The 9,704-nt window shown below is 43.9% G+C and overlaps 1 long non-coding RNA gene across 1 annotated transcript; it reads left to right on the top strand.

Moving 5' to 3' along the window:
* Positions 1-230: 230 nt before the first annotated feature.
* On the top strand, positions 231-9,291 carry LOC146358638 (uncharacterized). The gene is made up of 3 exons (XR_014787115.1): positions 231-437; positions 4,534-4,619; positions 8,787-9,291. It is a non-coding gene; the product is annotated as an uncharacterized LOC146358638 (long non-coding RNA).
* Positions 9,292-9,704: the final 413 nt, after the last annotated feature.

The raw sequence follows: 9,704 nt of genomic DNA, 5'->3' as shown, positions 1-9,704 counted from the left end.
AGACGGGGTGCTTCTCCCCAGCCTGAATTTCAGCCGGGTGAGGCAGGAAGCCTCCCCCCTTCGCCTGAACTTCGGGGGGAAAAGCGAAGCACCTCCCCCCCACCGCGAAGCCAAGCTGCGAAAAGGTAAGTGACTTTCGTACATCCCTACGTGACGATTTACATAGCCTATCATGGCTGACTTTGGAAATCTAGCCGTGATAGGCTATGTAAATCGTTACGTAGCCTATCACGGGTGTGTGTGTGTTTACTTTTTTTTCGCGGCCGGGTAGACGCGGTGCTCCTACCCGGCCTGAATTTCGGCAGCGCAGGATGGGGCGCCTCCCCCCCGGCCTGAATTTCGGCCGGGCGAGGCGTGGCGCCTCCCATCCCTCGCCTGAACTTCAGGGCGAGAAGCGAAGCGCCTCCCCCCCACCGCAAAGCAAGCTGCGGGACGAGGTAAGTCCCTTTCGTCCGTCCCTAGGAATGGAGCAATCCCCACCACCACCCCGCAGAATCCCCTCGGGATGGAGCCTACCTTTGTTGGCCATCTGCTGCCCCGCGAATAGGGATGTACGAATTGTATACCTTCCGTGCCGCTTGACTTCCTCAGTTTGCGGCCAGTGCTCCATACCATTGTTCACAAGCCCCCAGAATTCTCCTCTTCTTTTTCTGCTCCAAAAATTATGAAGATAAATCCGTACTGGCAACCGTAATTCCGGTGCCCAGCCATCTCCGTGAGTCTCCATAACTTCCGTAAGAAAAGCTATTTTTTTGGTAGATATTTACATATTTTTTCCCCTGCCCTGAGACGTGCAGTAATTACTTTCAGGCAAAACACTTCCTCCTCCTCGGGGCTTCCCAAAACAAGGCTGCCCTAGGTGTGCCTGAGCGATGATGCACTCTTTGTTTAAAGCAATGCTGTTTGAAAGTAAGAGAAAACCTTTTAAAATGACCATGCTGGTCTGGAGGAGCCCTGCACGAGTCCCCCTGCTAGGCTTTATATTTCCACATCCAGCATTGTTGTTGACATTGTGAGGCTAAAATGGAGAGCGGAATCAACTCTGTGCATGTCTACTCAGAAGTAAGTCTTACTGAGTTCAATGCAACTTACTCCTACACATGTCAGCACCCCACTTGCCCCAAGCTCAGCTTTGTATTTCCACATCCAGCTCATTAGCAAACCTCCTGTTAGTTATCTCAGATGAACCTTGGGTGAACGGGGGGGGGGGGGTTTCCAGGGAACATTTGGATGGAGGGAGATTACACACACACACACACACACACACATAATGGAAGAATATAGTTCTTCATATTCCCTGGTTCTTCAAATATTCTTCAGATTCCTCATTTTGTCCATTCCCAGAGCATGTGCAGAGTGTGCTTTTTATTCAGACAAAGAGAAGGTTGCTGATCTTTCCCTTCATGCTGCATTTGTACAAGTGTGACTGCTTCAGAAAGAACTTTCCATTGTACTGTCTCTTTTTCTTCATGAGTTTCATAACAGAAGTATGGTGTAGTGGTTAAAGTCCAGCCCAAAGTCATCCAGTGAGATAACTAACAGGAGGTTTGATCATGAGCTGGATATGGAAATACAAAGCTGAGCTGGGGGCAAGTGGGGTGCTGAGATGTGTAGGAGTAAGTCACATTGAACTCAGTAAGACTTATTTCTGAGTAGACATGCACAGAGTTGGTTCCCCTCTCCATTTTAGCCTTACAACGTCAATAACAATGCTGGATGTGGAAATATAAAGCTTAGCAGGGAGCATAATACCTCTTGCAGGGCTCCAGTCCAGACCGGCATGGTCATTTTAAAAGGTTTTTTCTTTCTTTCAAACAGCGTTGCTTTAAACAAAGAGTGCATTGCTCCGGCACACCTAGGACAGCCTTGTTTTGGGAAGCCCCGAGGAGGAGGAGGAAGTGTAAAGTAAGTATTTATACTTACTTAAATACTATGTAAGTATTTACATAGTATTTAAGTATTTACAAAGCCTATCAGGGCTAACACAGGGATGCCATTTGCATCCCTGCCTTTTGCTGTGATAAGCTACATAAATATATACGTAGCCTATCATGGCTACCGCAGGGACACAAATGGCATAGTGGTCGCCATTTGCGTCCCTGCGGTAGCCGTGATAGGCTATGTATATATTTATGTAGCCTATCATGGCAAAAGGCAGGGACACAAGTGGTGTAGCGGCTGCCATTTGCGTTCCTGCCTTTTGCTGTGATAGGCTACGTATATATATACATGGCCTATCAAGTCCGGCTGCAGGCGGATGGCCTCAGGGATTTTTTTTTTTTCCATAAAGAAAATGCCAAGTGGTAAGAGACTGGAATTTGGGGACATTATGCAGATGACTGAAAACAACAATGTCATGGGGGGATGATGTTGTAGGTCTACTTCTGTGTAAATTCTGCAATGAAGACTGCATTTATGGTACCCCTTTAGACCACCCCATTTTAGCAGAGTTAAACATGCATTATGTTACAATGCAAAAATGTGTATATTAGGCACATCTGCATACAAAATGCATGTATTAGGAGAAACACGTGCAAAAATACACACAGATTTAAATGAGAACTTCTTCCCCTCAAAATTCAGGATGAAGACAGGGAAAATCATCAAAGGGTACCATCCAATGGAGTCATTCTGCAAACTCAGTCGGCAGTAGTGGAGTTTTCATTGCACAAACAGTTGGGCATTCTGCTTGCATAACTACTTACACAACCAGTTGTGCAACTGGTTGCTGAACAGCTTGTGCAACTGCACTTGCACAAACATAACTGTAGTTATATTTTCTTCTTGTGCATAGTTTGGAACCAAGTTCATGGTAACACAAAGTCATTTGCACTAGCGGAATGATACTACTGGATACTGCCCAAAGTTCAGGATGAATTAAACTTAACATTGGAAAAATGAGAAAGCGAGAGAAACCAAAACTGACAGATTCATGCCTACCTATGTATAACATGAGCCTCCTGCTTGCTTCTCCCTTGCAATGTGATCTTGGGAGGAAACTATTTCTAGAGATGATGCCATGGAGGAGTGGGGGACTTAACCCTCTGCCCACCTGCTGTGAAAGGGAGAAGTTGAAGAGGAGAGACTGCGTGGATAAAAATACCTTTGCCAACAGCAAAGGTTTTGGACAAATTGAAAGAGCTTAGGAGCTCTCTCTCTCTCTCTCTCTCTCTCTCTCTCTCTCTGCTATGTTTAGTTGGAAATGTCAGTGGGAAAATCAGAAGGAAATGTCAGTAAGACAAGAGATGTGGAACTGGACAAAAGGTGCACCAAGTCAGGGAGGCAGGGAGGATAGACCCGAGAGCAGTGAACAGCAGAAGGTTGGTAGTGAAGCCGTAAGTATGGATAAAAGCAGTATACAGTGAGAAATGTCAAAGAGTTAGGGTGGAGCCTGCAGGGAGTGATACAGAGCAGAAAATAAAAGTGGAAGGAAGTGTGTGTTTGTGTGTGTGTATGATAGAGAGAGAGTGTATGTGTGTGTGTATATATATATGTATGTATGTATATGTGTGTGTGTCTGTGTGTATATGTATATATGTAAATTATGGCTTGCACTAGCCCTTGTTTCCTTGGGAATTACCATCCTTTGTTCACTCACTTTTCACAGAGCATACAGATAATGCCATTGTCTGCCCATTGCAGTCCAGTGTTTTCTGTGTTGTTCTCTTTTGTGTCTTACAGCCTGATTTGTAGTGACGTTTTGTCACTACAAAGTGACTTTTTGGTAATAAAAGGCAATTGTACCACCAGCTTGTCCAGTGTGCACAGGCAAAACATCATTGGGGCTTTACTGGGATCCTGTGCCTTTATTTAAATGCTTCTCCTTTTCTGGTTCAGTCTGGTTTATTGCTTCCTCATGAGGGCAGGTGATGTATTAGAGTTGTATATAAGGGTGTCCTTTTGCAGGCAGAACGGACAAAGCTGGCAGATCACATTTCCCCTCTCCCCTGCATGTCCCACAAATATGACTCCCTGGTGCAGATTTGGGAGGCATGCAGAGGGGGTGCTGCAGGGAGGAATAGAGTAATAGTATTGCATGAGCAGAAATCTGTTAATGTAACATTGGATCTAGCCCTTGGCAATGCATAATCTAATTGCTCCTTAAATATCCTCTTGATTGTCCCAATGCCAGTTCCACAAAGCATGTGTGTGTGTGTGTTGGGGGGTATATGTATGTGTGTGTAGTTAGTGGTATTACTTTTTATTGTTTATAGTAAAATGAAAAAAAAGAGAGGAGGAAATCAGTAACTAAAGTTTCCCCCTTGTGTGAACAGAAACTGACACTGAGGCGATTAACAGGATAGGCATCACTAATCCCCCTCTCATACTTATCATGAAGCAATGAAATGGGCTGAACCATCAAGGAGGAAACTTGTAATTATCATTGCTGGAAATCTTTGCTGATTAGGACTTGTGATTCAGTAAACATTATAGGAGGAACTTGGCCATGGGGAGGACTGTGCTTGGCAATATAGTCCTATGGTAAGTTATTGCATGGAATCTCATTTTAATTCTGCTTCCAATGAATTACAGAAGAAGAAGAAAAACATGCCTCGTCAGTTTTAGTGTGAAAGCAACCTGAGAAGGAAATGTTATAAAGCTGACATGACATAAAACAGGTGAGGACAAGAAGGAGTAAACCTTGAAGCTCATTAAAATTCAATGACAACAACAACAACAACAACAACAACAACAACAACAACAACCACCCTGCCAGTTTAACACAATCTTAAGGCAATCTTACATTGGCTCAACCTCCACCAAGCAAGGAAATTAAAGGCTTAGGCTGATACCTTAACAGATGTGCCCCATGATCAGTGGTGATGTTGTGTAAATTGTGCTTGCTTACAACTGACCCTCCATGCACCTGCATTTTCCCTTGGTCTCCCAGGCCCAAATCCAGATGGGGAGGATGGAGTGCCAGGGACCAGCAAAGATGCCTCATGTTGCCCTGGTCCTGTATTGTTTTTTCAAGCATCTGAACCTTAGTGTATTGCTAGATGAATACTCCTGTGAGTTGACCCTTTTTGTTGCTTGCAAGCAAACACAATTTGAGACACTGCACAACATCACAGGTCATGGATAGGGATATGTGAATCAGCAAAATTTGAGCTCACCAAAGTTCTCTGAATTCCATACTGAAGCTCTTTCTGACTTGAGTCTGTATCAGATTGCAAGGTTGTTGTTGTTTTAGGTTTTGAGGGTTTTTTCTCTTTTTGATTTCTTTCGTTTCCTCCTCCTCCTCCTCCTTCTTATTCTAAAGAAGAATTAGTATAGTAGTTAGGTTTTTCTTTCATCATGTTTGCGGTCTTGGATCACTGTGGGGACTTAGCGTCTGGCACTGAAAGCACCTTGTCGAAAGTGTGTATGCTATGATAATAAATTTCCCTTCCACTGACAGACATTCACTTTGTTTGTTTTGTCTAGGGGAGGCTCACGTGGTAGAGACATGCCCTCATTGTCAAAGCTTTTCTAAACAAGCTGTGCTAAACAAGCTCGCCGTCACTGCTCAGATCAGTGAAAGTGGTCCTCTGGAAAAGAGCACTGAAGGCCAGAGATGCTCCTAAATTGTCTGAGCCATGGACAAGGGAACTCACCCCTCAGACTGTGAGAATGTCTCCTCCGGCCCATTTGTTGCCGAGTCCTTTGGCTCTAACCATGGGCTGCACAGCCCCACTCTAATCTGGGTCATTCATTGACAGTGGTCAGGGTGAAGAAAATAGCTAAGACAGAGAGAGTGCAAAGGCCTAGTTCAGACAGCCATAAGAAGAAAAAAGGAGCAAAAGACCCCAATGAGCCTCATAAATCAGCGTCGACTCCATCCATACCGGTGCCGCCACCTTTGCTGGACTCTCCAGTACTGCCATTGTCAGTGTCAATACTGAAATTGGATCTGACACAGGCTGTGTTGTCACTGGAGGGTGAGTTTAAAGATCCCTCTCCCCTGAGGGTTCTCCACCACTACAGTCACCTCATTGGGTCAGAGATATTCATCCTAGAGGAGGATCTCTGCAGTCGACGAGGTTGCTGCATTCGGAAAGGGACAGAGAGGAGTGACCAAGTAGATACAGCTGCAAGAGAGCCCATCCCTCATTAAGGGACTGGGATGGATACTCCAGTTGGTCCCTTCCTCCATGTTGACATTATTTCTGGGATGACTGACAGTACCACAGGGATCAGGACATATATTTTATAGTCTCCTCCATGGCACCATCAGCCTCTAGCAGCAACAGTGTCTTGCCCACCAGGAGATAAAAAACCTGGGCACCACACAGATGGGCTTTGCACCTCCATGGAGTCTTGGTTCAGGAAACTTCCATAGCTGAGGTTCATTTTCAGGCGAGCCCTCCCACACTGTCCCACTGCGCATGCCTGCAATGGGTCACTGCCTGTCTCCTCAGTTCTCTTTCAACTGCCTTACTGGTTGCCTTGTCAGGAACTTCATTCTCCTTGAGAGACTTTGTGGTTGTTCACGTTTCATGAAAACCTATGCATATTTTTCCAGATGTACTCATCAACTGCACACATCTTTGAAATGTATGCATTATTGCCCCCTTGATTAAAGTGTATTTCTGTCCATTTTTCAAAAGTACTTTTTTTTTATGCACATTTTTCCAATGTGCACATGCTGTCAAACACTATTTTTATGGTCCATGGACCACATTGTGAACTCGGAAAACGTACGGACTTCAAACGTAGACTGCATCTGAGTTCGTTTTCTGGAAGGTGTGGAATGGGTAAAAAGAAACTGAACTAAAACAAATATACATCCCTAATCATGGAGCAGATCTGTTAAGGCATCAGCCAATGCTTTCATTTTCCTGGCTTTGTGGAGCTTGAGAGAACACAAGATTGCCTTATTTCTGGTTTTAAACTGACAGGTTTTTTATCACTGAATTCCCTGGTTAAAAAAAGGAAAATTATTATTACAGTGTTCTTAAATAACTCACACAAACAAGTAGGGATGTACGAACGCACCCCCATCCAGGTTCTCCAGGCACTTGCCCAGCCCCTGCCACAACTCGCCGGTCCCCAGACCACGCTTGAGCCCCTCCCATGCTTGGCAAGCAGCCCACACTCACACCAGCAGGCTCATTGAGCTCCATGGTTGCCATTTTTTGAAAAAATAAATGGCAATCACAAAGATGCACATATTTGCTTATGCACGACAATGCACATTTTTGTGAATGCACTTTTTTGCAAAATGTGCATTTTCGCATACGCAAATAGGCGCATTTGCAAAAATGCACATTTTTACGCATACACAAATATGCACATTTTTGCGATCGCCATTTGATTTTTCAAAAAATGGCAACTGCAGAGCTCAATGAGACTGCTGGGGTGAGTGTATGCCACTCACCAAGCGCGGATGGGGGATCAGTGAGTGGGGCTCAGGGGTGCGGGCAGCGGGGGGTTCTGCTGGATTCCTGGATGGAATCTGGCACCTGCACCATCCCTATAAACAAGTTATTAACCCAGTAGATGCAGAGAAATTAATAGATATGTCCCTGTATGTTCAGAACAGCTTATTTCTGAATAAGCCTGCACGGGATGCCAGCATAGCTTTTCCTTCTCTTAGGGAGTAATCGTATGCCTGTTTAGACAGAAACAAGTCCTGCAAGTCCCAGTATCCCCCAGCCAGCCATACTGGCTGGGGAATGCTGGGAGTTGTAGGACTTTTTTCTGTCTAAACAGGCATAGGATTGTGCTTTTAAGCAGTGAAAGTGATTCCCTCAGCAATCAAAACTACCTCATTCTTGACTCAGTTGACAGTTCCCTGCTACACCCAACCCCACTGTCAGAATGCTGACAGGAATAGAGGAATTCTAGCATTCTAGCGTCAGAGTGAAGCTCTGTGTGTCTGACATAACTTTGCCAGTAGCTGCTGCCATAGGCTTTCATGGAGCAGAAAATCCTTGATAATTTTTAAACTGCTGCTCAGAATGAAAGGCACACCTCCTCAAGAAGCCTGAATAAAGCACCTCAGTAGTTTCCTCCAGAATTTGTGGCAGCTTGAGTAAAAAGTATGAATGTGTCAATTTTTAGTAATTTAACCTGCTGTTTGTATGAGATAGGTTTTAAAGTTTGCATGACTGTAGACACCACCAGGTAGATTGCAGATGCCAGGTTTCAAGTTGTTAGCTCTACAGGCATCATTTTATGAGCAGTAGAATTTTAAGGCTTTTAAAAGTGGGATTTTATCTATTTATTTTTTGCAACTCACCTTAACTATATGTAGAACGTTTTCCATATATAGGCACTCAGTTCAACCCAGAGCTGTTGCGACATCTTTTAACCTTACCCAATCAGATTTCTTTAACAGTACTGTTTTCAGATGGTCCATGAACATTATTTTTCTCTACCCTGTCATGTTTCAAAACTGGGGTGACTTTTCCTCATGTTCAGGCCAACAAATTTCCTTTTTGTGTGTGTGTTAGAATTCATTAGGCTGGGGACACCTAAACAATTCTGTTAGGATAATATTCCCTCATGGCCAAGTCATCAATTTACTGTATCTTTTTGTATCCAATATGAACAATTTTTGCCAGCACGTTTCCTAAGATACTGCATTTTTAATGTTAATTTCATGAAGATGTGCATTTTTGTGCAGTATTTCCTAATATATACATGGATTTACACATTTTTCATTGGAGAACTTAATTGCAAAATTCAGAGACGTGTGAATTTTGAAGGTTAACTGGGTTTCAGTTTGTGTATGTGTCTGAAAGTCCGAAACTAAGTTCATATTAAAATGTGAACTGATCAAATTCCTCCCTCATCCTTAGGTGTTAGGCTGGCCAGAAAGGGATTTAACAGACTTTGCTTGGAAGGTAAACTGATGGAAGAATCATCAGCCACAAAATAACAACAGTAACAGCAACAACTATCTTGCCTGATCTGGGAGGTACATGAATGTAACAAATTTTGTTATAGCAGCTGTCCTTCCATCTACAGCATAACTCAAGTTCCAGACCAAAGAAGAGTTCAGCCTCCTCTACTCCCTCAACTTGCAGGCCCAGCTTCAGCTATAGCACAGCCTTGAAATAAAAAATTCAAAAGGTCTCCTTCCCTTCTCCTCTGGTGAGCTCAATAGTAGTCCCACCACATGCCTGACATGATGTAACTGCTGTTGCTGTTTGGGGAGAAAGATAACTTTTTCTGATAGCATTATGGGCCAGGTAAGGGCACTGACTATGAAAGGAGAGACTGAGCATGCCCCTTTCTTGCCAGTTCTGCCCATCTTTTGCACCACTGTGATTTCCCCGAGTAAATAAAACCTGCAGTGGCATGAAACAAAATTGTAGCTTTTCCATCTTTGTATTTCAGACTTACCTGGATACTAAGTAATGCATGCAACAAAATTTGATCCCCTTTTACAAAGTTTAGATTTATCTTGTCCACCTTTTGAATACAACAATGACATCTGAGGAGAAATCTAGGCAGAAAATGGGAACCAGGCTTCATTTTTTAGTTCTGAGCTTGCCCCATTGCTATTGAGCATGCTCAGCAGCCTACATTAAAGAAAACAGTTGGCAGAAGTGAAAATGCTGTTACACCTGTAATTTTAACCTGTGTGTATTTTTAAGGGTTGGGGAGAGCAATCCTATGCCCTCCAGACAGCGTTGGGGGGGGGGGGTTAGAATAGTCCAAATCTGGAGACAGAGCTCCAAGCTCAGAGCAGGAAACAGGAAACATGCTCCCCA

Source organism: Heloderma suspectum, chromosome 1 (assembly GCF_057233095.1).
Source record: "Heloderma suspectum isolate Gila_16-S chromosome 1, 16-S_ref, whole genome shotgun sequence".
NCBI classification, from domain to species: Eukaryota; Metazoa; Chordata; class Lepidosauria; order Squamata; family Helodermatidae; genus Heloderma; species Heloderma suspectum.
Note: the sequence above shows the minus strand (reverse complement) of the source record. Positions and strands in the feature narration are given on the sequence as shown.